General features: G+C 35.9%; 1 pseudogene; it reads left to right on the forward strand.

The window, feature by feature from the left end:
• The first annotated feature begins 996 nt into the window (after positions 1-996).
• Positions 997-13965, forward strand: LOC127173895 (tryptase-like; annotated as a pseudogene).
• Positions 13966-14980: the final 1015 nt, after the last annotated feature.

A 14980-nucleotide genomic window follows, 5' to 3' on the forward strand; every position in this document is an offset into this window, starting at 1 on the left:
TTCATTGGTTGTCTTTAAAACATTATAGGTGCAAATGCTGATAATATTTAGACAGTATTTTTATAATTGTCTTGTTTTATGAACAACAAACAATATTTAAAAAGCACAATATCAAATGGAGGCCATTAAATAATTAGAAATAGTAAATAATGCACAGAACTGATACGTTTTCCATAGGTATGACAAGCTTTTTTACTCCCACTTAATAAATGACATACAAATCTAAGGTAACAGAAGCAATTCTTTTATAAAAATGTTTGTAATACAGGGCTCTGGTACTTAAACTTATAGGTGACTGGCAACTGCAGCGCCTTTCTTGTAGGTGTACCTGTAAACGCAGTGGTTCCCAAATGTTTGATACCACTCTTCTTTTCTTTTTTATTTCCTCCCCAAAATAAATAAATGATTTTCACATGAGCAGTACCTAAAAATAAAAGTACCAGTATTAATTACATTTGTTAAAAAATACTTATATATATATATATATATATATATATATATATAGTAGCTTTTGGTCACGCTACACCACTACTTGCTACTGGAAAAGCTACACTTTTAAAAATAGCTGAACTACTGTAATGCTACTGAAAAAAATTAGTTACGATAGTACCGTTCGCTACTTGTAGATAGCTACTCCCCAACACTGGTAGTTACTGATTAGCTAATACTGAACTACCACTTTCAAATGAGTGCTATGACTTTCTGACTTGTTAATCAGAGTTTCTTGTTAGTTAATAGTAGTTACAATGTTAACAGTGCATTACTCATTTGTTCCTGTGTAGTTATTCATTAATGATGGAACAGTATTCTAAAGTGTTACCCTGCTTAGTATGACCCAAACAACAAAATAAAAGCAGAAAATCACTCCATGCTCTGGACTGAATAATGTCTACAGCTTTAATAAGAATACATTTCTTACTTGAATGTTGCTTTTAAATGCTCTAGTGTCAAAATAAACATTGTGTGTGGATTGCTCAGGACAAGGTCTCTGCTAATATGGCAGTGTCCGTCAACTGTTGTGGCTGGGGTCTGTAAAATGTGACGTCACGTTTTATGGATGCTGTAAACGGCTTGTTCTGAGACACTGCTTATGATTTATGGGGACTAAAAATCATTATAGGGTGGTTATGTACGCACACTGCCAACACACATTTATGTTCAAACAACATGTAAAAGTGAATTTTGCATAATAGGTGCCCTTTAATTCACTCTGTATCCCAATGACAAAGTAGACTGAAAAGACTTGGAATGGATTTGACATCTTGTGATTCATCTTGAACACACTCAACACTCTTTGTGAACAGTTTATTTATTTATTAACTACCCCATTCTCATTTTACTCTTTAGTTGATACAAAAAATGTTATAAAAGGTAATAATATATTTAAAGTACCAAAAAAATCTATCATTTGGTGAATTATTTACACTTCTCACTCTTCTCCTCAGCCCAGCGCTGTGGAGGGTCCCTCATCAGCTGGGAATGGGTGCTCACTGCAGCTCACTGCAGCTCACAGCATTTACGACCTGTAAGAACACAAAACAGATGTGTAAATCAAATAATATATATTTTTTAATTTAAAGGTGCAGTTGTTATTCTCAGAATTATCCCACTGCAAGTCTTCGCTTCCTCATTCTGATCCTCACCCAGTTACTGGACTGTTTATCTGGGTAGACAGAGCCAAAACGTTTCAGTCTCTAACCCACATGTGGTGATTCGAGGAATCCGATCCATCATTCCACATCCAGATTATAACCCCTCACAGTTTATTAATGACATTGCCTTGCTGAGATTGAGTGAGCCAGTCAGCTTCAACTATGTCAGCCCGATCTGCCTAGCTGCTAATGACAGTGTCTTTCTTGATGGCATCACCTGCTGGGCCACTGGATGGGGAAAAATAGGCTTTGTAGGTAATGATATTCAATTTGACACATTGGTAAAATGAAGGTACACTTTGTATTTCATGCTTTAGAGGTGAAAACAACAAAAGACACATTTTTGATTTCATTGATAAACACTTTTTGTTCATGAAATGCAATTGTCCATAACATGCATTTATTTAGTGATCTATCAATCTGGGGTGTGTTTCCCGTACAACAATGTAACTCACTGATTAACCACCATAGTACGGTGCATTGTTGTGGAAATTAATTTATTTAAGCCCATATGTCTTACTAACAAGAAACTACGCTTCTCACCACAGGTTGAGAGCTGTAGTTCCAACCACTTAAATTTGCAACGCTGTGTGCGAATGTTCATGTGAACTATGGTTTCGGGAATCACCAAATGGTTGAACTATGTTAGTAACGATGGCACTCGTGACCACATGGCTAATGATGCTTTTTGGAAATGCACCCCTATATATCTTTCTAGGAAGGAGCATTAGTGTGCTTTGTTACGCATGAATTGAAAAGTTCACACAGTTTTTTTTTATTTTTTTTAGGCAGTTCTGGAGCTCTGCAGGAGGTGAAGATGAAAGTGGTGGAGAATAAGGAGTGTAACTGCATGTTTCAAGACTTCATATTTTGGGATATAACAATCACTCCGACAATGATGTGTGCAGGAGGAGAGAGCGGCAAAGGAGTGTGTTTTGTAAGTTACAATAGTTTATGACACAAAACTGTTGAATTCTTGATTCTGAATGAGTTTCAAGGGGATGAGCATATTGCAGTGCATCACTTTGTTCAATAAACATAAACATATGTAAATGCACTATCCATGATATACAATAAGTTAAATCTTTCTGCAGACATATAGCTAATATAGCTTCCATAGCTAATGCGGTATCTTTTACATTAATATTTTAGTAATATGAATTAAGATCCCTCTCTTTCATTTTTAGTGAGATTCTGGTGGTCCATTAGAGTGTAAACAGGGTTCTGTATGGACCTTAGCTGGTGTCACTAATTTTGGGATTCCTTGTGGCACTGGAATTGCACCAGACAGCTATGCTGGAGTCTCCAAATTCCAAAACTGGATCTTGGAGAACGTTAATGAATCAGATATTGGATTTGTGACTTTTACATCTGATGGTGACGATAAGGACAACAGCTTTTTTTGCAATGGAGAAGATATAGTCCTCGGTAAGAGTGAAGGCAGATAACAATTAATAGTAACCTCTCTATGCAAGAGAATGTAATAGATTACATGAAATAACACCTGAACAATACTTTGCAGCTTTTATTAAACTTGGGTGATTTTTTTTTCTACATGTACAGTACTAATTGATTTGTAACATGGAAAGTATGAATTAAAAGTATAGTTCACAGAAAATAAAACAATGTTATTTTAATTTACTCACCCTCATGTCATTTCAAATCTGTATGACCTGTATTTTATCTGTGAAACACAATAGAAGATATTTGGAAAAATATCTCAGTGTTTTTTAATCGAATGTTGTTTTGAACCCTGTTGACTTTTACCCTAACCCTGGTATTTAACCAAAGAAGCCCATGAAGTATAGTTTCCTCCTCACGCAGACTTTTAACTATCAGCGTAACATAAAATACACTTTGCAGCTCATTCTAGCCAGTGTTAAACATAATGTTTAGGAGCAGGCAAAGACATCAAATACAGGTACATTTAAAAATATCTTATTTATTTGCTTCTTAGTATATTGTTTCCTGGCAGACTGATTAAACCTGTGCACTCCAACACCTAGAAATTGTGTAGTAGCCAGTCAACAAAGCGAAGCTGTCCATTTCAACCAGTTCATACCACGTTAGAATGGAGTACACATCAGATGGCCTGTAGGCAGTATGGGCATCCTGTCAGAGGCTGAGACACAGTGACATGTAACATCATGGATTTATATCGCAGATAATTGTATTTATTTATTTATTTATTTTCTTATTAATTTTTCAGGGCTTTTCTACCCATTTGGAAATAGAGACATAGAAAATCCCTCTCAAGATGATGGAAGCTCTTCAGTAATAATGTTGGAAAAGCCCTTTGTATGTTTTGGACATGTTTTTGAACAGATTTACGTAAGAACATTCTCTTCATAAATCCTGTTTATATGTATATATACCGTATGTACAGTGCATTCAGAAGTATGCAAAAATCACTTCATACACCCAATGACAAAGAAAAAAAAACAGATTTGTGAAGAAGAAGAAAAAACCTGAAATAAATTTAGTTTGAAGCAACTTTGTCAGCACTTACAACCAACAAGCTCTGCACACTTTTTGATGTTCTGAAATTCTTTTCTGCAGATTTATGTGAAAACATAAATTTTAAAGCTCTACATTATTTCTCAAAAGACAAAGTCTTTACCTTTTCAACTGTATCCAACAATTAAAATTAGCTGTTCACTTGATCTTCACAACTTATCTCAACAACAGTAATCACAATAACAATAATAAATCCTTCCCATTCATACTTGCATGTCCCAAACAGGGTAAACTGCAAACCACATATAAAACTACATTACTTCATTACTTAATTAAACAAAAAATAAGATCTTATACTATCCATTTGTTATTTTGTACTGCTAAATCTCTTTTATAATATATTTCATCTCTGCTTCAGGTTAATAACAATGGGCATTTGACATTTGATGAGCCTCTTTCACAACCGACACCCAGTTATTTACAGTCGCAGCTCAACAGAGACATTATTGCTCCACTTTGGACAAACATGGACAACACTGTCAATGGAACAATCTCCTATCGTCAGGTCACCAGAGGTGGACTCTTACTAGCAGCTTCAAACAACATAAACTAGTATTTTCCCAATCTGAGCTTCACTGCCTCACTGTTACTCATTGCCACTTGGGATAAAGTGCCGTACTATAACAACTCACAATCAGTAAGCTATCTGTTACTGTTCTTACACACATCTAGTTTCTGAAAGTTCTATTTGTCCAAAGTATTATTCAAGTATTTGGATGAGATATCCTTACGTTTAATTATAATTATATATATTTTTTTAAGTTGTTTGATTGAATGATATTTTGTTATTTTGTTTTCTCTTGACATATTTTTATTTCTCTAAGAATGCCGCTAAACTGCATGTATGTTAGGCCAACATATCTCTCCCAGTTGTTCCAAACTAAGACAACAAAATTATTAACTTCTAACATAAAATAAATGTGCAGTCACATTTACTGTTTGTCTGAGAAAAAAAAAAAAAAATGCTGTGAAATACAGTGATTTCAATACAAATCTTAGATTTCTTGTGATAATATAAAAGTTCGCCACACAGATTTCACTCTTTTTCAAAGTTCAACATGTGTATTGACTACTCTAAAAAAAACTGCTTGGTTTAAAAGTGATTTCTGTGTGAGCTGTGCAATAAACCTTTTTTTTGTTCACAAAATTTTACATTTCACTAATGTGACCTCAGATTGTTTGGGTAGATGATAGAGGGTAAGCGGTTTATGATTATTCAAGCACATAAATAGAAAGATTTAATCAAATATAAAAACATAATAACTGTCTGTCTACTCTATGAACTATTTCAATCTTTTTTTTTTTCTTCTGTTAACAGAGTTCATCTTTTCAAGTTGTTTTGGTCTCTGGTGGATCTCTCTCTTTTGTCATTATGAACTACAGAAATATCTCTTCTACAAATCAACAGTTTCAGGTTAGAAAGAATGAGAATCGTATATCTGAACTCTGGCAAGATAATAATAGAGATAATAATAACTTGTAAACTTGCACTTTAAAGGGTTTTCGATGATGTTTTTATTACTCAGGCTGGCTTTGGTACAGTAAACTCAGATTATTTTTCAATCCCTGTGCTTGATGTAAATAAACTCCCCAACTCCAGCAATGTCAATGTGCCAGGACGCTGGGTATTTCGGGTTGATGGTGGACCTGAGGAGGGTAATTATTTTGACTGTGTTTGATAGAGTACAGTGACTTTTCAAAACAAGAACCACATTTGATCAAATCAACCCAGTTAAGATTTTTTTTTTTTTTTTTTTTGGAAAGATCTTTAAGTATACATTTAAAGCCGCTGTAAGTGGTTGGAATACCATGCCTTGATACACATTCCCCCACAATTTAATTAGTCAATTTTTACACCTAGCCATTTAATATTGCAATTCATAATGTTATGATGTTCCTTTACAATAACAGGAATTTTTTTACCCATATGGAGATGAGGACACAAAGACAGAGTATTTCAGAAGTCTTTCTCTAATTCCCCTGGCACAGCCATTTGTGTACTTTGGACTTATTTATAATCAACTATATGTAAGCAGCATTGTCACATTTATGACACTGCATATTGTTTTACTGAAACAGCAGGAGTGGGTTTACCATTCACATTATAAGACTGTTCCTTGAAATTCCAGATGACTGAGAATTTACTGTTTTGGTCCCATTACAGGTGCATAAACAGGGGTAATTGACATTTAATGAGCTGTTTGACCAGTGGTATTACGACTCATCTAAGGACATCATTGCTCCACTATGGACAGATATTTACATTAGACATAATAGAACCGTCTCTTACCGACAAGTAACAGATTCTCATCTCTTGAATTGCGCCTTTAGAGATATAAACCAATATTATCCCAACTTGAACTTTTTATTTGCCACGTGGGATAAAGTATCATTCTATGGATACAGGTGGACAGTAAGTTTTTGATTAGTTTGAACTAATATGACAGCAGTTTCTTGCACAGCAAGAATAATTTGTTATTTATTATAGAATTTGTTAAGAATTTGTTATAAGGAAACAGTTTTACATGTATTTGTATGTCTTTGTATTTATGTAGTTATTCTCTTTATCTTCAAGGAGTCGACCTTTCAAGTTGTTTTGGCGTCTGGCGAAAACATGTCATTTGCCCTCATGCATTATGGTAATATTGCCCCGACATATGTTATTAAGGTAAGTAATTTAAAGGGGTCATCGGATGCCCATTTTCCATAAGCTGATATGATTCTTTAGGGTCTTAATGAAATGTCTGTAATATACTTTGGTTAAAAATTCTCAATGGTTGTGTAAAACAACACCCTTTTTACCTTGCCAAAGTCAGCTCTGCAAAAATCATCCCATTCTGGTTGAGGCTGCTTTAAATGCAAATGAGCTCTGCTTGCCCCGCCCCTCTCTTCTCTCTGTGGAGTGTTGAGCCTGTTTACTCGATTTGAAAAAAGGGAATATTATTTTTACAGATTAATTAAAAACCACTGCATGGATTTTTATCATTATAGGGTAGATTTGTACATACACTGCCAACACACATTAATGTTCAAACAGCATGTAAAAGTGAACTTAGCATCCGATGACCCCTTTAAAAAATACACTGAAATAAAAATGCATTATTTTGTATCACTGTATGATGTTTAATATTTAACTGAACTTTTCCTTGTCTTGTTTTGATTGATAGTCCGGCTATGACACAACTGAGTCAACTGATTTATTTTTAATTCCTGTCTCTGACTCACAAATTTGTCATACATTAGCAATGTCAACGTCATGGGTCGATGGGTATTTCGAACTGACAAAGCATCAGAAAATGGTAATATAGTAGTTTAACGCAAATGGCATTTTATTGCACATCTTGTTTAGTAGTTGTTTATTGTTTACTGGAGAACAATTCATTTAGCAAATAATATAGCATAATAATAATATAGTAATAATATAGTGAAATGTTGAAGGTTTTTATTAAATTAAAAATAAACTTGTTTGCGTGCAGGTCTGTTCTATCCATTTAGGAATGGGTACAAAGTAAACCTTCAACACTATCCTGGGTTTTCAGGGCTCTATTTGAATACACCATTTTCTTACTTCGGGCTCAAATACAGATATGTTTATGTGAGGACACTCATTAATGCCACCGCATTTTTAAAAAGCAATATAACACTTATGCTGCCATTAAAAGTGTTTGTCAACATGTAATCTGTATTTCAAACCCTTTAGGTTCACAAAAATGGGTTTCTTACTTTCGACTGGCCACTGTTTCCATCAGATCCCCGACCTATTCCTGCTTATACAAACATAGACATTGTTGCTCCACTATGGACAGCTATTGAGTACAGTGACTTTGACTTTAAAGAATTCAGAGGGGTTCGAGTACTACAGCGAGTTACAAATGATATACGTCAATATTTTCCTCATACAAATTTCACTGCCGACTCAGTTTTTGTTTGTACTTGGTATAATGTGATATATTCCAACTCTTCGGCACAGGTAAGATTCATTTCACCATTTATTTTTAGTAGTCTTGTGACTGATAATTTTATGTTGTGTTTTTTTCTTCTTCAGAATTCCTCTTTTCAAGTACTGCTGATTTCTGGTTCTGGTTTGTCATTTATTGTATTTAATTATGGCAGTATTCCCCAAACTAACCATATTGCAATGGTGAGAAAGCTTTTTAAAACCCTGTATATTTATTTTAAAATGTAATACTACTTACAGTATTTGGGACAGTATAAATGTATTTGCAGAGATACAGTATAATTTTTTGCAGTATTGTTAGATTTTTAGCTAGAGTTTTTTATCCACAGTCCTGTAACAAACATGTTTGTAATCATTATTTAGGCTGGATATGACACTGGTGATTCCAGTAGTTATTATACAATTCCTGTGTCTAATGTCGCTGTGAGATTGTAATAATCCTGACCTCCTGTGCCCTTCTCATACTAACCTGAAAAGCAGACATGACATAAGTCCAGCCTAGAGAATCATAGGACATGATGTACTGTTGTTTCCTGAAGGGTGTGATGTTTGATCTTTCACTTCCCTATTTTACCATATAAATATTGGAATCTTTCTTTAATAAAGTGCCTTTGAGTGAATTACACTTTTTCTGTGTGTGGTCATCTCAATGGTCCAGGATCCTGACTCTGTGCTCTATCGCTCAACTAAAAACGAATGGACATTTCACATTAACATGTTAGACTGGAGTCAGAGTTGAGACCATTGTGGAAGGAGGTTTGCCTGAGAAGGAAGTTGTGTTCACGGGGGGAAATAAACACAGAGTAAAAAGTGGAGTTCTGGATCTGAGTTGGAATTGAAGAAACAAGCCATGACTTTTAAACCTGATACTGGAGCAGCTGTGTCAGCAGTTCCTGAATCCGATTACAAAGTAGAGATGGATTACTTCAAGTGTTGAAATAAATCTTCACTGAAAGTCATAGGCACATTTGAGGCAGAAAATTAAAAAAAGGGAGAAGGAAAATAAAACAAGAAGTGGTTGTTATATCAGATCTAGTCATGCAGGTATTAAAGAACTTCAAGTAATACAACAAGCTGCTGAAATGCAAGATGCAGGACTCCAATATAAAACTGTTTTCAAGTCATTTTACAGGATCAAGACCCTATGTCCTCTCTATGCCTCGATGTGTACCATTATCTATGGTTGAAAAAGTGATGTGCTTTCGGTGTGCCAAATGTTAAATTCTTGGGTTTTACTGTAAGTGAAAGAGGAATAGAACCTGACCTTGGGAAAATCCATGCTATTACAAACCTGCCAGAACTTGACAATAAAGATGATATGCAACGTTTTATGGGGATGGCAAATTTCTCCCGCATATGTCAACTCTTACACATCCTTTGAGATAGCTTTTAAAGAGTAAATCTACATGGATTTGGGACGCTTTACAGAGTGGCACCTTTGAAATAGTCAAAAGGGAGCTTCCGCACAATATGTTCTAAATTATGGTGGTATCTGCAGATGCTTCTTGTGGACTTGGAGCAATGCTGGAACAAGATGATGGAAAATGGGCCTATAGGTTGCATGTGATAGACTTAGTTTATATTTGCTGGGATTGAAATGTAACACTGATTAAAAAACACTGATTTCTCTGCTAGGATCCAGGGCATTAGATGAAATTTCCCCCAAAATTCTGTGTTTTCATTTGAGAATTCTCTGATTCAATTACTCCACTGAACATGTTTCAGGGAAACAGCTGGTAGCAGATATGCTTTCTCGTGCCCCTCTTAAAATGGAGTAATCGGAGGAGTAGATTATGATGATCTTGTGGAGAGGGAGTGTAATGTGATTGAAGAGGAGAAAGCCCTAGATGCAACCTATAAACTGATAAGAATCCTCACAAGAAAAGGTCATCTAAGAAATGTTCCTAAACATCTTCTGCCTTATTGGCCATGAAATGCACATTGCTGATGACTTATTGATGAAAGGAGATTGTGTACTAATCCCCAAAAAAAATGAGACAAGAGATTTTGGTATGAAACAATGAAGGTCACTAAGGGATTAGTTAGTGTATAAGTAGGGCCCAACATTTTCTCTGGTGGCCAGGAGTAACCTGGGATATTCATGAAATGGTTTAAAGGTGTGAGATATGCTGCTAGTTTTCTCACCCCATAGGCCATGGCAAAAAGTTGCAGCTAATATGTTCCAGTGGAAAAATTCTCAGTGTATTGTTGTGGTGGAATATTTTTTTCCAGATATATAGAGGTTGCCAATTTGCCTGCTTTGACAACAGCGACCATAACTGATAGGCACAAATTAAAAATTATGATAATTATGACAAAATATAAAAATTATGTAACTGTTAAGTTAAGTATCTGTTGAGTAAAAACAAAGATCTTTAAAGAGCCTGGTATCCAGAGCTACTCTGTTGGCTCAAAGTTAAGTCCAACTCAAATTTTAATGGACAGACAGATTAGAACTACTCTTTCCCCTGTACCTGAAACAAACTTGTTTTCAAATTGCTTGATCTAAGAGACTTCTGAAAAAAGGATGCTCGCTTGAAAATCAGTTTTACCTGTGCTGGATCTAGGACAAAAGGTGTGGATAAGAATAACTCAAACAACTGGCATTGTCCAAGGTCTATTACAAACACCAAGATCTTATGTTGTTAAGACTGATCAGGGAAGTTATCATTGCAGAACAATGAGAACAGATTTCATTTAATTACATTCCTGCTTATAAGCTTTGCCTTTTTTTGCACCAGACATACTGCTCCTCCATGGGTCCAAAACGTTCCAGTTTGGTCACTTCACTCTAAAACATTCTTCCAGAACTCTACAGGTCTATCCAAATGAATTTTAGCATATTCAAGTCTGCCTTTTATGTTCTTCTTGATCAAGAATGGCATTCAGCAAATTCTCTATTTGTTTTGTGAGAGCTCTGTTGACTTTGCCATATTTGCTGCTTTAGCACATGCATAGGCATAGTTCATGTATAACAGCTCAAACTAATTATGTTTTCTAACAGAGCTTTAAATAGGGTTTAAATATTTAGTTTTCCTAACACTTTGTGTTTAAGACAATTTTTTTCCTAGTGAATGTTGAGTAGGAGTTGAATAGTTACGACAAAGTTGTGTCATTTAAAAAATCCTATAACTCAAAAATGTTACTTTATATATTGACATTATGACTTTTAATATGCCAGTAAACTGTTATAAGTGCTTTTTTATTTTATTTTTTTTTTACATAATTTAATTTTAATAAAATCTGTTATTTTATACATCAGTTTATAGTGTTAAAACTCTTTCCTCTCTAGTTTCTCACCATCTATTTCTTTATCTTCCTCAGGTATCCTGTCTATTATTACAATGTAGTTTTGGGTCGCCAAACCCAGGAAGGCTTTAACCCCAATGAAGTGTTCAATTCTGTGAAGTTAATCATCAAGCATCCAAGTTACAACCTTTTAACAAATGACAACGATATTGCTCTTCTCAAATTGAGCTCTCCAGTCACCTTCACTGACTACATCAGACCCGTGTGTCTAGCAGCTTATAACAGTGTGTTCAACAGCGGCACAAACTGTTGGATCACTGGATGGGGAAACATTGGTGAAGGAGGTAAGTTTTCATTCCTGTCACCTCTCTGCTGCATTAAAATCAACCTGAAATGCCTTTCACAAATTCACATCTAGCCACATACAGCTGAAATCCCTGAATGTGTTCTTGCTGCACCCCTTTTATCAAGGATGCATCAAGAAATGACTTGTGAGAACTTGAGGCAGCTAGGTATCCCAGAATGCATTTCACACAAACCAGCGAGCATCAGTGGTGTTTGATATCATATTTCGTTTTATTTTAATTGTGGCTATTATGTTTAAATAAAAAAGAAAAGATCAGGTGGTGTTTGATGTCATATTTTGTCTTATTGTAAACATACAGTGAGCATAACTGAAGCAGCCAAGGCAAACTGAGTGACGTCATTAAGTACAACGCTGCTCCATTTGCAGAATTAGTCCGAACTTTGCATACTTGGTAATGAGAAATGGCTAATGACTATGCAGAGTAAATAACATCTTGTCTTTCCCACAGTGGCTCTTCCATCCCCTAATGTTCTGCAGGAAGTGGAGGTTCCTGTTATTGGTAACAGACAGTGCAACTGTCTCTATGGAGTTGGAGAGATAACCGACAACATGATCTGTGCTGGTCTATTGGAAGGAGGCAAGGACTCATGTCAGGTACAGAAACCCTCTGTTCAGACCAAATTTGTGACACTGGACCACAAAACCAGTCATAAGGGTCAGTTTTTCCAAATTGAGATTTATACATTATCTGAAAGCTGAATGAATAATCTTTCCATTGATGTATGGTTTGTTAGGATTTGGCCAAGATACAGCTATTTGAAAATCTGAAATCTGAGGGTGGAAAAAATCAAAATATTTAGAAAATCAACTTTAAAGTTGTCCAAATAAAGTTCTAAATGATGCATATTAATAATCAAAAATTAAGTTTTGATATATTTCAAATATATATATATATATATATATATATATATATAAAATATGATGATTGCTTCAAATGAAGAATAAATCACTAGGTTTGCAGAAATTGGTGAGGGTTATGTCTAATCTTTAAAAGACATTCAGGGACTTTTGGAGACGCTTGGTAACAAGCAAACATGATGTTGTCAAGTAACTGGTGTTTGGAAGTTTGTGATGGACAAAACAAAACAGAACAAAACAAAACAAAACAAATAATGTGCACCATTATTTTTTATTTTCCTACAATTTCCTCAATCATGTCTGCACAATAGTTTGTTTTATGTGCATTTACAATACAATTACAATACAGTATAGCCAACATGCGCTACCATTCAAAGGTTTGAAGTTAGTAAGTTCTAGTAATATTTTTTGTATAAAATATTATAACAATTTACTATATTGTTTTCTATTTTATTACCTTTTAAAATGTAAATTATAATAATTTTCAGTTTCATTACTTTAGTCTTCATTGTCACATGATCCTTCAGAAATAATTGTAATATGCTAATTTGCTGCTTAAGAAACATTTTTTTTTTTTATCAATGTTGAAAACAGTACTTGCTGCTTCATGTTTTTTTTAATGGAAACTGGTACTTTTTTTTAGTTGAAAGTTCAAAATAATAGTATTTTAATATGAAATAGAAATCTTTACTGAATAGATATATTAATTTCTTGAGGCAGAAAAAAATGAATGGCAGTGTATGTTTCTTTCTACAAATGTGTATATTGATATGTATTTTCAGGGGGATTCAGGAGGACCGATGTTGAACAGACAGAGCTCTGTATGAGTTCAATCTGGTATTGTTAGCTTTGGGACTGGCTGTGACCGACCTGAACTTCCTGGTGTGTACACCAGAGTATCACGCTATCAGGAATGGATCAGTTCCTTAGTGTGCAGCGATCCTCCAGGTTTTGTGCAGTTTTCCTCTGCTGGAGCCGATCCTGACTACAATCACAGCTGTCCTGGTCTTCCTCCTCCTGGCTGCTGTTGCATCATCCAAGTGGACGCTGGAGACTGGTGGTGGTTAAGGAGAGATCCTTACACAAAGCGCTATATAAACGCCTTATTCATTCATTCATCTGATACTTGTCTCTCACCAGTGCCCTTAGGGGGCTGGTCTGTCAACCCTACCACCTCCGATGCTTCAGGGCACAGTGATCTCCAGCAAGCATACCTCTCAGTCTCTGCCTGGGAAAGTAGTGGTTCTGGGAGGTTTGTTTCCTCCAGTGAGGATTCAAGAGCAGCCGAACTAGTCTGTCTCTGCCAGTCATCCACTTCAGGGCACCGAGTTGGTTGTTCTGACAACACCAGAGGCCAGTCTTGAGAGGCTGGTTCCCTTAGTTGACTTGGAAGTGCCTGCCAAACATGTTTCAGTGGGTCCTGCAGACAGTGAAAAGAGGCTAAAGAATCCAGTTCGGTTCTCGTCCGCCTCTAATTAACGGGGTCACACTTACTGTGGTATGCCCCGAGCAAGCTCTGGTGATGGAACAAGAAGTGCCTAACCCCTTGAGAAAGAAGGCTATAGAGCCCATTCCTCTGCTCAAGAGGAAGTCAGGTTTTTACAGCCGATACTTCATTGTTTACAAAAAGGATGGGGGGCTGCGTTCTGTCATTGATTTGCGCCAACTCAACCGCTCTCTACCACATGTAGAGTTCAGTTCATAGCGTGCCAGTGAATTGTGAGTTTTGTGAGAGAAAATCGCCAAATAAAAAGTAAAAAGTTGTACTGTAAGGATGTGTTGCACATGTTATTCGCCGATTCTGACTCTGAGGGGGAATATTTGCCTTTTGGAAATGACGATCGGTCGTCTAATGATCGCGCATCTCCCGGTACATCTTTACAGCGCAATGGTGCTGCCGTCAAGGCGAAAGTGTTCATGAAGCACAAAAAAAAGCAATCATTTCGACCCTTTGCCCAGCGGGGAAGGGGGTGGCAGGGGTGAATGTGGGGCTGGAAATAGCACTAGCTCTCTGGATTCAGCGGGGCTGGATCCAGCGCCCCACGGAGGTGGGAGTGGCCGCGCTGTGCGTGTGAGAGCTGGGAGACGTGGTAGAGGCAGCGGGGTGATCTGGATCATGCGTTTTACTACTGTATATTATAGTAATATAGTAATAATGTAGTACTTTCTCCTGTTTTATTGTTGGTTTCCTCTTTTCTGATCACTTGGAATGAGGATAAACAGACAAAAAAAAAAAAAAAAAAGACAAAAAAAAAAAAAGCCCCACATGCAAATAAGTTCAAATGGTTTCCTCTTTTCTGATCATTTGGAAAGAGGATAAAAAGACCAAAAAAATCACATGCAAATAAGTTCAAACATCCATTCAATATCTATTATTTC

The sequence above is a fragment of the Labeo rohita genome, chromosome 12, assembly GCF_022985175.1.
Source record: "Labeo rohita strain BAU-BD-2019 chromosome 12, IGBB_LRoh.1.0, whole genome shotgun sequence".
Lineage (NCBI taxonomy): Eukaryota > Metazoa > Chordata > Actinopteri > Cypriniformes > Cyprinidae > Labeo > Labeo rohita.